Source organism: Rattus norvegicus, chromosome 12 (assembly GCF_021556685.1).
Source record: "Rattus norvegicus strain SHRSP/BbbUtx chromosome 12, alternate assembly SHRSP_T2T, whole genome shotgun sequence".
Classification (NCBI taxonomy): domain Eukaryota; kingdom Metazoa; phylum Chordata; class Mammalia; order Rodentia; family Muridae; genus Rattus; species Rattus norvegicus.
In genome coordinates, this window is record NC_141545.1 from 40313324 (window position 1) to 40330795 (window position 17472).

Here is a 17472-nt window from a genome sequence, read left to right on the forward strand (position 1 = left end):
CTCTGCAGGAAGGAACAGCGAGGGCCCTTATCCCAAGCCATCTCTTCAGCCCCGAATTTCTTGTGTTTTAAGCCACTCAATCTGTGTCCTTTTATCCTGCCCTGATGATGTCACACTGTTCATATCATGTGGACTGTCATGAATGCTATTCAACTGTGTCGCCTTTCACCCCGAGGGTCTCACAGTATAGCTATCAACCACTTCCTCACTCTGACGCATACACATTCGCTTGTTTTAAAGGCAGAGTCTAGCCAGGCATGGTGGTACACACCTGCTTCCTTGTGGCCAGGAAACAGAGCCGCGACGTGCCTTAGATGCAATGCCAACCTGTGCCTACCTAACAAGTTCGAAGGTAGCCACTGATAGACAGAGAGATTCTGTTTCAATTAACAAACAAAAAAAGGACTTCCCAAGATAGAGTCTACAAGGATTTCAAAATGAGTTTGGCTGAATAAGTATGGATTTCAATGAGGAACTCGAATACGTGGTTCACGTCCTAGAACATTTTTTATTTTTTATTTAAATTTTAAAGTTAGTATACAGACAGCTATTGCCATGCATGCCTTTAATCTCAGCACTCGGGAGGCAGAGGCAGGTGGACTTCTGTGAGTTGGAGGCCAGCCTGGTCTACACAATGAGTTTCTAGCCAGCCAGAACTACATAGTGCCACTCTGGAGAGAGAGCTACAGAGCAAGAGACAGAGAGACAGAGACAGAGAGAGAGAGAGACAGAGAGAGAGACAGAGAGACACACACAAAGAGAGACAGAGAGACACAGAGAGAGACAGAGACAGAGAGAGACAGACAGACACAGAGAGATACACAGAGAGACAGAGAGAGACAGACAGAGAGACAGAGAGACACAGAGAGATACACAGAGAGAGAGAGAGACACAGAGAGAGAGACAGACACACACACACACAGAGAGAGAGAAAGAGAGAGAGAGAGTGAGTTTTCTAAGAAATGCACTGGGGTTGGGGATTTAGCTCAGTGGTAGAGCGCTTGCCTAGGAAGCGCAAGGCCCTGGGTTCGATCCCCAGCTCCGAAAAAAAAAAAGAACCAAAAAAAAAAAAATGCATTGAAACCTATTAGAACTGGTAAAACGTTCCTGGGTATGATATCGATCTGTGAAACTCAAGAGTGGCCAGGTAGCTCAGCAGTTAGCATCTGTAACTGACCTTGCAGCAGATCCACAGGATCGGAACCATTAACTTCCGTTCTGACCCGACTTCAGTAGGCACTGCATGCGCATGGGTCCCATGCACACACGCAGATAAAACACTCAAACGCATAAAATAAAAAGTTGAATATGTAAAAATTGATTGTATTTCATACACTAGACACCACAGAGAATTATTAAGAAAATTCCATTTCATTTTTGAAAATGGGTACATGAACGTGTGTGTGTGTGTATGTGTGTAGTACAGGTACATGTAGGCCTCAGGGGACATGAGAAGAACAGTGGACACCATGTGGATTCCACGTCTACCTGAGGCGCCATCTCACCAGCCCAATAATTTTTATTTCTAGTAGCACCGAGCTCAATAAACTCTTTGGAATAATTTTTAACCAAAAAGTGTAAGCCCTAAAAACTATGAAGCTGGAGAGATAGCTTAGTGGTTAGAGCACTGACTGCTCTTCCAGAGGTCCTGAGTTCAAATCCCAGCAACTGCATGGTGGCTCACAGCCATCTGTAATGGGATCTGATGCCCTCTTCTGGTGTGTCTGAAGACAGCTACAGTGTACACGTATAAATAAATAAATCTTCAAAAACTATAAAACCGGGTAGAAGTTAAGAAAAACCTAAATTAATGGAAAGATTCCTAATTTGGAGCTTGGAAGACTTAAGGGTGTTCTCCAAATTGATTGACTGGTCTCCTGCCTAGCCTGTCCCAGGCCCTGAGTTCTACCCTCAGCACCAGCAGGAAACAACCAAATGAGATCCCTAACCCCAGCTGGCCTTTCTGTTGGTGTGGAAACCGACGAGTTGCTTCTGAAATTAATACTGCGAAATAGCAGGAAAAAGTAGAACAGACAAAACTGTAGGGGAAAATGGATCAGGGGGTTGGGGATTTGGCTCAGTGGTAGAGCGCTTGCCTAGCAAGCGCAAGGCCCTGGGTTCGGTCCCCAGCTCCGAAAAAGAAAAAAAAAAAAAAAAGAAAAAAAAAAGAAATAGCAAGGAAAAGATGGCAAGGGTCATAAACTATGGGGCTGGGGATTTAGCTCAGTGGTAGAGTGCTTACCTAGGAAGCGCAAGGCCCTGGGTTCGGTCCCCAGCTCCAAAAAAAAGAACCAAAAAAAAAAAAAAAGAAAAGAAAATGGATCGGAGCTCGAGGACTCATGCGGCCCCATCTCAGTTCAAACCCTACTACCATCCTGTGGGCATCAGCGGTGTGGCTCTGGCGTAATGGCAGACACATAGAACACAGAAATGCAATTAAGAGCATAGCAAGAGGACTGGAGAGATGCCTCAGTGGTTAGGAGCCCCAGCTGCTCTTGCAGAGGACCTGAATTCAATTCCCAGTACCCACATGGTGGCTCACAACCATCTGGCACTCCAGACCAAGGGGACCCAATGTCCTCTTCTGCCCCCTGCCCCAGCCACACAACATAAAAAGTAACAATAAAAATTTAAATAGTTTTAATTACATTCATTTGTGTATCTGTGACACACTGACACACACACACACACACACACACACACACACACCCTTGTGCATATTTGGAGGCCATGCAGATAGCTTGCTGGTGTTAAATATGGTTCTGAGAGACTGAATTTTGGTTATCAGGCTTGCCAGCAAGCATCCTTACCCACTGAGCCATCTTGCCAGCCCCAGATATTTTGTTGTTCTTAATCTTAATTTTTATTTATTTTTAATTATTCTAATTTTTTTTATACCGTGGGTGGGGGTGGGGTGGGGATGGGTCTCACTGAGTAGCCCTGGCTGGCCCAGAATCCATCTAGACCAGGCTGACCCGAAACTCGCAGACATCCACCTGCGTCTGCCTCCTGAGTACTAAGATTAAAGACAGGAACTGTCGTGTCTGACTCAGTTTCTATTTTTGCTGACCTAACTTGCCACCCAACTGCCTCAAGCAGGTCGCTAATTTCTCTTTCAAACCACCAGTTCACTAAAGAAGAGAATCGTCAGCACCTCTATTTCCTCCTGTGTCGCTTTCCTCAGACACCATGCACCTCACGCTGCGAGCTGAGTGCAAACGGTGTCTGAGGTCTCCATTTCTCCCTACCTCACTGGCGTGTACAGTTTTGTTACTTGAGCCTGTGCCTCCCGGCCCAGGGTTTACTTGCTTCCACTTTAAAGACACTTAAACCGAGAGATTGTTGAAAACCTGTTGCTTTTTCAAGCTGCTCCCTGGGGCAGCTAAAAGCCTTGGGGGAGGGGAGCCTTCATTCTCATTCTCTCTCGTGCAGAATTTTGTGGCTTAGATACAGGTGTCTGGTTGGAGGAGGAGAGGAGGCGTGACGGCTTCCCCCTAATGTGCGAAGGAGAACTGCTGGATTCTGGCAGCCCCAGCTCTTGGGAAACAGCATTACTGGTTCCGAGGAAGTGTAACTGAAGCTGTGTACACGCTGTGTGTGAGGACAGGGTTTCATAATTAGAATCTTCACAGTTAACGTTTACATTTGACACAACGTTAGATTACACGTGAATTGTGTGAATATTAAAAACTGTTAGATTAACTGATGTGCTATGTTAGTATGTTAGTATATTAACTAACATGTTACGTATGTAATTTTAATACTCCGAGGCATGCTATGTATGTGCACTATGTATGTGCTTGGTGTCTGAGGGGACCAGAAAGGGGTGTTAGATCCCCTAGAACTATAGTTACTAATGGTTGTGACCCGCCATGTGGGTGCTGGGAGCTGAGCCTGAGTCTTTTTTACTGTAAGCTCCTAACCTCTGAGCCATGTCCCCAGACCAGTTTTAAAAACTGTAGTCATACTGGGGCAGGAGAGATGACTCATGGCTGAGAGCACTGGGGCTGGAGAGAGGACTCATGGCTGAGAGCACTGGGGCTGGAGAGAGGACTCATGGCTGAGAGCACTGGGGCTGGAGAGAGGACTCATGGCTGAGAGCACTGGGGCTGGAGAGAGGACTCATGGCTGAGAGCACTGGGGCTGGAGAGAGGACTCATGGCTGAGAGCACTGGGGCTGGAGAGAGGACTCATGGCTGAGAGCACTGGGGCTGGAGAGAGGACTCATGGCTGAGAGCACTGGGGCTGGAGAGAGGACTCATGGCTGAGAGCACTGGTTTCTTTTGCAGAGGATGCAGGTTTGATTCCAACCACCCACATGGCGGCTCGCAGCTGTAATTCCAGCTCCAGGGGATCTGATACCCTTTTCCCGGCCTCCGTGGATACCAGACACACAGGACGCCTACAAACACACATGCGTGTAAGACACACATACATACACACACTTTAAAAATGTCAACATGTGGGGTTGGGGATTTAGCTCAGTGGTAGAGCGCTTGCCTAGCAAGTGCAGGGCCCTGGGTTCAGTCCCCAGCTCCAGAAAAAAAAAAAAAAATGTCGGGCTGGAGAGATGGCTCAGTGGCTAAGAGCACTGACTGCTCTTCCAGAGGTCCTGAGTTGAAATTCCAGCAACCACATGGTGGCTCACAACCATCTATGATGATGTCTGATGCCCTCTTCTGGTGTCTGAAGACAGCTACAACATACTTACATATAATAAATAAATAAATCTTTAAAAAAAATGTCAACATGTAAAAATTTGGTAAGTTTAATGGTTAAGACGCGCACACACCACGCCTTACTTAGTAACGAGTAAAGTGGCCATTTCGGATGACAGACAGATCTTCAAATTCTCTGTGTAGCCCTGGATATACTGGAACTCGCTCTGCTGGCCCCAAAACTCAAGAGATCCGCCTGCCTCTGCCTTCCGTGCTGGGGTTAGAGGTATGCACCAACACCCATCCAGCCTGTCTTCAAGTTCTAACGCCGCCATTTTCTGTGCATGGGACCTCTGGTGCACTGTTTAACATACCGTATGTTGAACTTTCTTGAGAGAGGGACACGCAGGGTAAACGCATGCGCACTGGAGCCGTTTTTGCTCTGCTTAGTCTGGCTTTGATTTTCGTGAATTGTTTGAGACAGAGCTCGTGTAGCGCGTGCTGGCCTCAAGCTTGCGATGGCGCAGAGGATGTCCTAGAACTTCTGATCTCACTGACATGTGCTGCTATGCCTGGTTCATGTGGTGCTGGGGATCGAACCCATGGCCTTCCTGCATGCTAGGTGAGCACTCTCAGCTCCATCCTCAGCCTGCACTAGGCTGTTCTGACTCACACGAGTAGTAGTGCCTGCCCAGGGTAGGGATGGGACCGACGGTAATTAGGCTGAGATTATTTTTTCCCTCTGTGCTTTCTAATTACAATTCGTGTAATTACAAAATAAATTATAATTCTATGCTAATGATATATGATCAACTTTATAAGTGTATAAATTATAATACATATACACTACTGACGGAATGTATGATTTGAGGCAATTCTTCACTACGACGACAAAAGGAATCGACACGTCTGCCTTAGTCAGATCGAGAGTCCCAAGATCTCGGCGGGTGCTCTCAGGACAAACCACTCAGGAGGTGATTCACCTCTTCCTCCCTCAGGAGTGCTGCTTGGGCTGGCGAGATGGCTCGACGGGTAAAAGGGCTTGTGGCACACACTTGGCTCCTTCAGTTCAATCCCCGGTGAGAGGCTGAGTCCTGAGAGCTGTCCTCTGACCTCCACACGTACACGTCATGCAGCACACGCGTGGTAATAATGCTAAGTGGGGAGTCGGCAGCTTGGCCTTCCTGGTGACCCCTTTCTAAGCCTATTCGCTGTCCTTAGTGACAGAGGCAGGTTTTGCAGTGTGTCTAAATGAAGTTCCTGCTTAGGATGAGGACTGTGGGGATGGCTGTGGCCCTCCCAGTGCCTTCTGAATGTCCCGGGTGTGAAGGTGACTTGGGAGATTCGGGAGGCCAGGATGCTCAGGCCTGGTTGTCCGCAGCCAGGCTATTTACAGTATTTTCACCCTCGTCCACTGTCCTCTGAGGCTGTCATCCATTTCGTCCACCTGGAGAGTTTTCATAGTTCCAAGGGCAGCTTCTTGTGCCTGGAGATCCTGACTTTATTAGTTTAGGGGTGTACTATTTAAGAGTTCCCCAGGTGATCTGGAGTGTGGCTGAATTTGAGAAGCCTTTAAGACCAGAGTTCTTAGACTGCCAGGGCCAAAATGGCCTGGAGGGCTTATTAACAAGAGGGATTCCAGCTCGGTGAGGCTGGGGTTGTGAGGGGAGAACACGCTTAGTTTACACATCCTGGGGACGCTCTATACTGAGAACCAGTGTTCTTGACTCAGGGGAAGGCGGGCTCACAGAGGTGACATTCATGCGCCTAGCCTGTGGCTTTCCTCAGAGCAAGGGCAGGTGGCAGCCGCAGTGGGTGAGGGAGTTGTTTGGGTTCGCAGCTGTCCCCTGGGAAGCTGCAGCAGTGGCTCTCAGCTCTACTCCCCAGGCTGCCTGGTGTGGACCTCAGAGTTGCTCAGGGAAACGTGAACGAGGCGAGACTGAATGGAGGAAGCAGATGGTGATGGGCAATGGGCAATGGGAAAAAAAAATATTAAAAGTTAAAATTCCCGGGCTGGAGAAATGGCTCAGCGGTTAAAAGTTCCGACTGCTCTTCCAGAGGTCCTGAGTTCAATTCCCAGCAACCACATGGTGGCTCACAACCATCTGTAATGAGGTCTGGTGTGTCTGAAGACAGCTACAGTGTACTCGTATACATTAAATAAATAAATAAATAAATAAATAAATAAATCTTTAAAAAAAAAAAGTTAAAATTCCCAAAAGCAGGACCGGAGAGGTCGCTTAGGTAGGAGTGCCTGCTGCCCCTGTAGGGGCCCACGTTCAGTTTCTAGTACCCATGCGGGGCAGCTCACAACTGCCTGTGGCTCCAGCTTCAAGGGACTTGACACCCTCTTTTGGCTTCTGAGGGGACACACACACACACACACACACACACACAACTAAAAGTAAAAAAATCAGTTGGACTTGGTGGCACACACCTTTAATCCCAGAACCTGGAAGACAGAGGCAGGAGGATCTCTGTGAGTTTCTGGCCAGCCGGATCTACAGAGTGAGTTCCAGGATAGCTAGGAATATCATGTGGCTCAACTTCTGGTTTGTTTGAGGTAGTATTTATTCAATAGTTTCTCACCCGATCGATAATCTTAAACATCTAGACGTACAGCATGCCGTCCCTTGTTAGTTTGCCACCCCAGGCCCTGCAACACAAGGGTGACCTGCTCTTGGTGGCCTGCGTCCCTCCCCCGGAATGATTTTCCTTCAGCCCATTCTTGAACCCCAAAGGCCTTTTTGGTTGGCAATCCCTGTTGTCAGCCACGGGAAGCCACTGGGGGCTTTTGAATCATGCTTTATAATTAAGTTTTATGAGCTCCCTATTAAGTGGAGAGGAACCTGATACACTTGAACTGGGGCCATTCCCGTTTTTGTTTTCTTTTTTTCAGAAGGCGGCTCCGGGTGGCCAGAGTGCTTCCTTCTGGGAGAGCGTCATGGCCACGCCGGGCTGGAGGGCTCTCCATACCTCTCCATATGTACTCCCCCCACCCTCTTCCTGTCACACAAAACACCCTGAAACACCCTCGACATAAGGAAGTCAGTCCTCTGCCACATCATGCTGACCCCATGCCCTCTCCCGGTTGTCCGCTCCAGCGTTTTCCCACTGGTCTGGGGCAAAGGAGTGCGCTGGAGAGGGTTGAATTACAGCCAGACTGATTCTCAGTGCCACCGGGAGACACTCCCAGCCCTGCTGCTGCTTCTGTGTGGTTCGCTCTGTTCTTGTCCTGGGGACATGTCCCCTAAGACCCCAACAGGTCACGGAGAGCGCTAAACCTTTAACAACCATTTTTCTTTTACAGAAAGGATCTCACAAGGAGCCCAGGCTAGCCCCAAACTCTATATGTAACCTCGAACGTCTGATCCTTCTGCCCCCGCCTTCATGTGCTGGGAGGATGGGTGCCACTGAGCCCAGTTCCCATGCCTGTACTTTTTTTCTTATTCTTTTTTTTTAAATACAAGGTGCTTTCCCTGCAGAAAGGCTGTAGCTTATTCACTAGGACCTATAATCACACAAGTACAAATGTCCTCTTCTCAATCTGTGGGGACAAGATTGGTTCTTACCACAGGTTTTTTAGAACATGCCGTTCGGCTCGCTGTTATCATCACCGTTTTGGGCTCCAGCCTATGGTATTGCACGTGCCCAGTGGGCAAACTGCTCAACCCTTCTTCCCGTATGAAGCAGAGAACGTTTACCTTTCCAGAGTAAAAGAGACCCTTAACGGCTTCTGCGGCATACCCTGGCAGCGCTATGTCCCCACTGTAGGGCCTTTCAGTAACTTGAGGGTGACAGATTACACTGTGGTATTGCAATATGCATCAGGCAACAGACATAGATACTAGGTGACTAATGGGGGAGTGTATGTAGCCTGCGGACTTGTAAAGGATTTAAAGAGACAGTCCTGCCTCAGTGCCAAGACCTGTAGCTGTTCCCAAAACCATGGGGTAGCTGGTAAGTTACCTACCACTCTCGGAAATCCTGATCAGTTCCCGGGTACCCTGAAATGCCCAGATGTACGCCGGTTCCAGTTAAGAAATGACAGGGATAGAAATTCACCCCACAGATACAAAACTCCCACCTCACAAGGCATTTCCATTCCTTAGTACATGAACGAGAGAGATGGAAAGTTACACACACAAGAACTGTATAGGGATGTCCGTGATAGCATCGCTCGTGAGAGGGCCATGTTAGAAACAACCCAAATGCTCGCCAACTCCTGAGCAGACAAATAGCATGCGGCAAATTCACTGACTAGAATATTTTTTCAGTAACATTCAAGGGGATCAAAAAGACGGCTCAGCTGTTAGGACCACTGACTTCTCTTGCAGAGGACCTGGACTCCAGTACCCCTGTGGTGGCTCACAACCGTCTAGAACTATAGTTTCAGTAGATCTAATCTCCTCTTCTGAGATTCATAGACACCAAGCATGCCTGTGGTTTACAAACATACCTACGGGCAACATATTCATTTGGGTAAATCAAACAAATAAATCAAAAAAATTTTTGAAAAGAACCATCATCATGACCACTACCACCACCGTCATCATCATCATCACCATCACCGCCATCATTGGCGTCATCGTCATCAGGGCTAAAGAGAAGGCTCAGTAGTTATAAGTAGTTGCTACTCTTTCAGGGGCCGTGTAACGCTATCTTCCAACCTCTGTGAGCAACTGCACTGATGTGCGTGTATACACACAGATACACACAACACATAAGTAATTAAAAATAATAATGATGAGACAGGAGGATTGTTCAAGCAGTTAAGAGTATTTCTTGGGGTTGGGGACTTAGCTCAATGGTAGAGCGCTTACCTAGGAAGCACAAGGCCCTGGGTTCAGTCCCCAGCTCCGAAAAAAAAAGAACCAAAAAAAAAAAAAAAAAAAAGAGTATTTCTTGCTCCTGCAGAAGATCCGTGCTCTGTTCCCAGCACCCACGAGCTGGCTCACATCGTTCATAGCCCTGGATCCAGGGAATCTGATTCCCTCTGCTGATCTCCGAGGGCATACAGGTAAAATACTCGTACACAGAAAAATAAGCCCCCCCCCAAAAAAAAGATAATAGGCAGGCACGGTGGTGCCCACCTTTAGTCCCAGCACGCTGGAGGCAGAGGCAGATGGATCTCTGAGTTTGAGGCCAGCCTGGTCTACATCGTGAGTTCCAGGACAGCCAGGGCTATGTAGAAAGACCTTATCTCAGGCAGACAGGAACAAACAAAGGATTTAAAGCTTAGAAAAATAAGAATGAAGGCCTGTCACACGCTACCTTCTGAATGAATCTTGGGCACACCATGCCGAGTGAACTAAGCCAGACAGATCACAAACTGTATGCTCTATTTTTATGCGATCAGGAATAGACAAGGCTGCACAGACGGAAGACAGATTGGCAGTTGCCAGGGCTGGGGAGGAGGGGCGGAGAGTGGCTGAAAGCGGGTATGGGATCTCTTTGGGGGATGGTAATAACCTGGGGTTGGTTGCACAGGGTAGACCGCGGCACAGCTCTGTGAACCACCCAAAAGCCGATGAACTGCACACTCTAAGTAGGTGCACTGTGTGGTGTGTTTCATTATGGTAAAGCTGTTTTGTTTTGTTTTGTTTTTAAAGTAGGCGGAGCCATAGCGAAAACAGGCAGCACAGTTTTCCAATTCTAGAATGGTATTTTAGGAAACATATTTCCTTACCATCACTGCGCCCCATCCAGCGTTTAGAATCACGAAGCTGGTAGAGATCAATGCGTGTGTTTGTTGTGAAAGCTTCAAAAAAAAAAAAAAATGGGGACATAAAAAAAAAAAAAGTACATGCCCTGGGCAGGGTGTGGCTCAGTGGTCAAGTGCTTGCCTAGCACAGGAAGAAACAAACAATCCAGGACCCCAGGGACCTGCAGGGATCAACATCTCCACTTTGGGGACTGTCTTCCTTCTTCGCACCGAGACACACGTGCAAACACAGAACACCGGGTCTGGACTCAAGCCTGTGTGGTCCAAACTCTGGCCTCAGTAAGCGGAGTTGCAGTGCAAGCTTCCTCCATGCTCCAAGCCTCACTTTTATCACCTGTAAAATGGGCAGGGCAAATAAAGCAAGGGCCTGCATGCTTCCCGAGGCCACTGAGAGGACCAAAGCCAGCAGCATCCGTCAAGGTGCTAGGTGCACGCTGAGCGCACTAGAGAGAAGCCCCGCCCCCATCTGCTTGAGTTTGCACCAATTGGCTGCGATCTCTACTCCAGCTGGGACCGCCAGTCTAACAGATTAGCACACCGCGGCTTTGAGATGCTGTGCGTTTATCTTCTGGTCTTTTTGGTTCTGGATACAAGGGCGGTACACACCATACGCTGTTAGTTTAAGAAAACTGAATAGCAGGATGTCCCTCGTACTAGGCCCCTCCTCTCTTCGCCACCACACTGCCTGCTGAGGGGATAGGGAAGGTGTTAAGCAAGCAGGCTTTGATTGCCAAGGAGAATGTGGTTGTTCCCAGGGCCCCCAAGGCAGGCGGTGGGGAGCACAGGGGTGGTGGAAGGGGAGAGCCCGGTGGGATGGAGATCAGCCAGGAAGCCTCACGGTGGGTGGTCACATACCACTTGAGGTAAATTTCGGTGAAATGAGGTTATGCGTGACCCTTTCTGGCTGTTTCAAGAAAGCTCCAGAGGGAGTATGTTTCTTGTTTGCGTGCAAAATCAAGGAAGAGATGTGTATCAAGCCTGGGGTGACATCAGGAGGGCCCGAGCCTGCTGAATGGGACCACACTGAAGTTTCAGCTAATCCAGAGGCCCTAGCTGCCCTCAGATTCTATGTAGGAGGTAGAGAGAGCACATCCTCCCGACTTGCAGCTCTCAGAACCGGGTGTCATTACAGGCTTGCAACCTGTTTCTTCCGGTTAGGCACACAAACATGCAAGTAATAATGACAACTGTGATATTTGGTGGGATGGGGGCGGGAGGGAATTGAACCCAGGGCTCACACACATGCTAGGTCAATGCACTACCGCTGCAGTACCAGGAAGTTCATTTTGAGACAGGGCCTCACTAAGTTGCCCAGATAGGCCAATTCTCCTGCACCCGCCTCCTGAGTAGTTGGGGTAGCCTGCACCACCGGGTCTGGCCATACGAGTTATTATCCAAAGAACTGGAGACCCCTCCCTTTGCGCTCACTGTCCCCAAAGACAGAGTCTCAAGGTGTATCCCAGACTGACTTCAGTCTGTGTAGCTGAGGTTAACCCCAAACTCCCTCATCCTTCTGCTTCTGCCTCCTGAGCGCTGGGGTTACAGGGAGGCACCTGATTCTATGCGGTGTTGGGCATAGAGAGCCACTAAGCCCAGGCTAGCCAATCAATCTCACTCTAGCTCCTGACCACAGGCCTGCCTTATTTTATCCATCCAATCTCCCATCACTGGGCATTAAAATTGTTTCAATTTTTTTTTAAGAATTTATGCATGTGGGTGCTTTGGATTCGTGAGTGACTGTCTGCCATGTGTGTGCCTAATGTCCTCGGAGGTCAGAAGAGAGTGTCAAGGTCCCCTGGGACTGAAGTTACAGACAGCTGTGAGGCATATGGTTGCTGGGAATTGAACCTGGGTCCTCTAGAAAAGCAGCCTGTACTCTTAACCACTGAACCATCTCTCTAGCCCAGTTTCCTCCCCACTTCCCCCCCCCCCATTTTTTGCTGCAGTAAACAGTCCTGAAATAACTCTTCTTTCCCTGTGGGCATCTTCTTACTTGTGCGAGATTTTCTCTAGAAGATACACCCTTTTTATTTTAATTTTGAAAAGTTTTATTTATTTGTTTGTTATGTGTCTGTGTATTTTGCTGGCGTTTGCCTCCGTGGACCACACGCACGGTGCCTGCAGAAGCCGAAGAGGGCAGCAAATCCCCTGGAACTAGGATTACTGCATGGCTGTGGGCCACCATGTGGGTGCCAGGGATTGGACCTTGGTCCTCTGGAAGTGTAGTCAGGAATCTTCCTGCCTGGCCGTCTTTCCGACCTCCAGGATACATTCTTAAAATGACAGGTGTTGGGGCAGATGAGATGCTAGTGGCCAAAGGTGCCTGCGGCCAAGACTGACAACCTAGGTTCAATTCCTGGGACCCACATGGTGGGAGAGAACAAACTTCAGTAAGCTGCCCTTTGACCTCCACACATATACCACGCCCCCTCCCACCACACACACACAAACACACGCTCCTGATTTTACCCAGTGCGTTAGGGGACTTGGTAATGACTCTGAGATCAGACAGTGATGCCAGGGCTCCACTTTTCTCCTCGTCCTTGCAGCTCAATGAGGCCACTGGGCGCCATTTGCTCGTTTATTCACTCGTTCAATTAACATTTGCTGAGTGCCTGCTATCGGGCACTTGCTGGGGGCACATATGTTTCTACCAGGATTAGCCTTAAATTTATGGAGCTGAGAGGCTGCACGGATGTTAACTCACTACAAAACTCGGATTACCCAGTGCTGTGTAAGCAAAACAGAGAGAGGGCTGCAGGGAGCAGGGAGCGAGCGTGGCGCGTGGGCCATCCCTCCCCCACACCCCACCCCCACCCCCCACCCCCACACCACCCCACCCCAGTTCAGAAGGACATCACAGGCAACCTTCTTGATGTCGGTGATAGAAACTGGACACTTAGTGCTGACTCCTTCTCTGATGTCACACACATCGCCCGCTGTTCATCTAGAACAGGATGCGGGCATATACGCTACTCCAGAGAGTGGAGCTGGGGGATTGCAGCCTGGGCTACCAGGGATTCAGAACAAACAACCCCTCCCTCTTCAATTATCCACTCCAGACTCACTCGGACTCCTGCGCCTTTCTGTAGAAGAAAGGGGGGGCTAGGATTCTTTGCGGGAGGCTTCTATTCTTGTGAAATTAGACTTCGGTTACTGCATTCGCTATGAACCCAGAGGTGGCTACAGTGCTAGAAGAACACTGTGAATACTGCATAATCTTGGGGTGGGGGTGGGGGCTGGTTTTTCTCTGCACCTGAGTCTCCTGTGTGCCCAAGCTGGCTAGGTCAACTTCTCCATACAACTTCTTAGGGAAGCAGGGGGAGGGATGGCGGCACATCAGGGAGGGGGTGGTGGCACAGTTATGTTTTTGTAGGAAGGGTTCCATGAACCTCAGCAGAGCTCGGGTTAGAAATTTAAAAGCCCTGAGGGGAATTTTTTTTTTAAATCGCTATGAATCTGACATGAGAAAAACAGATCAGAAACGTCTTGTGCTTCAGAAAAGGACAAGTGTGTGAGCTAACAGACTGCACACTGGTGTGAGGCACATCTGGATCACAGGAGCGTCAGATAATGTCCCCAAAGGGTAAATGCATTTGCTTGCACAGTACCGAGTGTGGTGGGGGGTGCCTACAGCCCAGCGGTTCTCAACCTTCCTGATGCTTCGACCCTTTAATACAGTGCCTCATGCTCTGGTGACCTCCCCAACCTTAAAATTATTTTTGTTGCTGTTCATAACTGTGATTTTGCTACTGTTATGAATTGTAATATAAATAATTTTGAAGAAAGAGGTTTGCCAAGGGTTTGAGAACTGCTGTTCTAGCCCACGTGGATGGTTTTTCGTCATTTGGGGTTTTTATGAGGCAGAGTCTTATGTAGCCCAGGCTAGCAGCCTAGAATGTGCTACTTAGCTGAGGATAACCTTGGACTTCTGAGGACTGGAGAGACTGCTTAGTCCTCAGAAACTGGAAATAGCTGGAGTTTGGCTACTTTGTGGGTTCCTTTTTCTTCAAACCTTTTCTACTCTTTTTCCACCCTGTCGGCCCCCTAACACTAAATAAGAAAGAGAAAGGGGAGAATAGAGGGGAAAAGAAACCCCTGAATAACGTCAGTAGTTGGAAAGGGGGGTGACATATGTTGTCATTAGACCACATCCTGGTGATTAGGGGAGTCAAGTTCCTTGGGGCAAGTTTGATCTTTGCTGTAACGATATCTAATTTCTTCTCCCTGTTGCTTCGTCTTTGTGAACAACGACTTGATAACCCACAATGGACCATCAACCAACCAACCATCCTGAGCGGCCAACAAGCCACCCCACCTGTTGGGCCCTAGCATTTTATCCCCTATGAAAAGCCCCAGATTTTTAAACGCCATGCCATCCCAGAAACCATCTGCAGCTGGCAATATCACGCCCCTGCTAGAGCACGAGGCAAAAGTCACAGTCAGCTGCTGTGGGCGGTCTGAAGCGATTCCATACCGCACACCTGGGGTTAAAACAAAAACGTGTTCTTATAATATTTCTGTGTTTTCTTCAAAGACGCCTGTCTTAAGGTTTTACTGCTGTCAACAGACACCATGACCAAGGTAACTCTTGTAAAGACAACATTTCATTGGGGCTGGCTTACGGGTTCAGAGGTTCAGTCCATTGTCATCAAGGTGGAAACATGGCTGCCTCCAGGCAGGCACCGTGCAGGAAGAGCTGAGAGGTCTACATCTCATTCCAAAGGCAAGCAGGAGAAGCAGAAGACTGGCTTCCAAGCAGCTAGGATGAAGGTCTTAAAGCCCACATCCACTCTCCAACAAGGCCACACCCACTCCAACAAAGGCCACACCCACTCCAACAAAGGCCACACCCACTCCAACAAGGCTACACCTCCAAATACTGCCACTCCCTGGGTCAAGCATAGTCAAACCTCACAGAACCAAAACTCCAAAACTTAGGGTTAGGGTGTTTACTTAGATATGGCAAGCCCTAGGTTCTGACCCCGGCACAGAAAAAGGTGGGGGACCTCATATTTTGGAGCCTGTGGTTGCTTAGCCAGAGGCAGGACTATGAAAAGGCAGGCTACACTGCTTTTCAGACACTCAACATGCCCCAGGGCTAGTTATCCACAAAGTCTTCACAGAAACCCTGGAGGTGGGTGCCACCATTGTCCCATACAGAGCTAGGGAACGGACCCCACATGCTATAGAGCTCCTCCCCTGAGCTACATCCAGGGTCCAGGCAGTTGTCCTCAGTTGGGGACCATTAGACTCCGCTCAAGTCCTCCCTGTGAGGGTGCGCTGAGCCTGTCTCAGACTCTAGGAAGGGTGGGTGGCTAGGCCTGGGCAGTGTGGGCTTCTAGACAGTGATGAGGTCGGCCCCACCACTACCAGGGGTAGCTGATCCTGGAAAGGAGGCTCATTCCTGCATCTGGGTCAGTGGCCTCCCAGGCACAGGACAGACCAGAGTCCAAGGAAACAGGAAAGCAAGCGGGGCCCAAGAGAAGGATGCTTCCTGCACTTGCATTTGAGGCTCTGGGTTCGGTTGTGCTGCCTGTACTTCAGACTTGGATTCTTTTAATCAAGACCTGGCATGACTTAGGCCCCTGTGACTGAGACCCAAAGAGGATTCCTGACCGATAACCTTGCGGTGTGTATGTGTTGAGGCCCTCGTCCTTTGTGGTGAGCGGCCCTGGGAAACGTACCTCAGAACCAGTGTGGGAGGCAGGGGCTCTCCGCACGGCTGTACATCTGAAGGACTCTGGGCAGGAGAGACCCTAGACTGCCAGACCCCCATCCCAGCTAGCTGTGGTCCTCAGTCTGTGGTGGGGTCTAGGAATCCCATCTCGCCCACCTGACAAGTGTTCAAAGTAATTCTGATATGTCGGCCAGTTTGGAAAGCAATATCTAAGACATCGCTTCACACCCACCTCTTACCCCAGCACTCTGGCTACAGAGGCAGGGCGACCTCTATGGATTTGAAAACTTGGTCTATGAAATCAGTTCCAAGCCAGAGTAGCCTGAGGATACCCTGTATCAAAAGACCAAAGCCAAAACAAAACAAAACAAAGATACATCTCTAAGAAAGAATTTAAAAAACAACCACTGCAAAACAACAACAAAAAACAAGGTAAAGTAGCCTTGGGTTCCTGGGTTCAGCTTCCAGAACAACAGGACAATATCACACCAGCTCATGGGACACATATATGGGCTATATATGTTTTCTTGGCCGTTCATCGCAGGTGAGCACTACCACATCTGGCTGGCCACAGGGCCTTAAAGCTCGTGTTCTCTGACACAGTCCAAGTTCTACTCGGACTCTGGACCACGGAAACAGAGATGTTCATGGCAGCTGTGTCTCTACAGCCAAATGCTCCAGACAAGCCCAGCATCCACCGGCTGAGCGAGAAGTCAGTGAGGCCCTCACAATTAACAATTACCTCAGCCACCTCTGAAAAATGCTTCAAGTACACTGCAGCCTGTAGCATCAGACACTTAGCTAAGATTTTCATTCTTACAGAGAAAGAAAACACACCCGTCTCACTAGTGTGCAGATTTGACTTTGTCTTTAACAAATAGTACAACTGTATAGGGAACAAATTATTCTTTTATAATAGGCCCCTTCATAGTTCATTACCAGCAAATGTTTGATTTGTATACCTGTTTTATATACTGATATACCCAGGATTATGTAAAAATTACATGGGCCAAAAAAGGGTTGTGGGCCAGGCATGATGGCGCACACCTTTACGGGAAGCAGAAGCAAGTGGATCTCTGTGAGTTCGAGGCCAGCCTGGTCTACGGTGCGAGTTCAAGTATAGCCAGGGCTACGTAGAGATCCTGGTTCCGTCTCAGTATCTGCACATACTCAGGCTGGCCAGGGAGGCCAGGTAGCAAAGGTTTAGGAGACCCCGGTGCATCTGACATCACGCATGCGCGAGGCACCGGTCTTTGGGACACATCTTTGCCTCCAGTCAGTTACTCAAGCGCTCACTCACTGTGTTCTCAGAATCTTCTTGCCGATCTATTTACTTCAGAAAAGTGGCCTGTTTCCAGGCTGGCTACAGAGACTCTTCCCAGAGGCACTTGTTATAAATAGCCCAGCCC

General features: G+C 48.8%; 1 protein-coding gene across 3 annotated transcripts in view; it reads right to left on the reverse strand.

Annotated features, from left to right (window-relative positions):
* Nucleotides 1-17472, reverse strand: part of Cfap251 (cilia and flagella associated protein 251) — a 72851-nt gene that overhangs the window by 5805 nt on the left and 49574 nt on the right.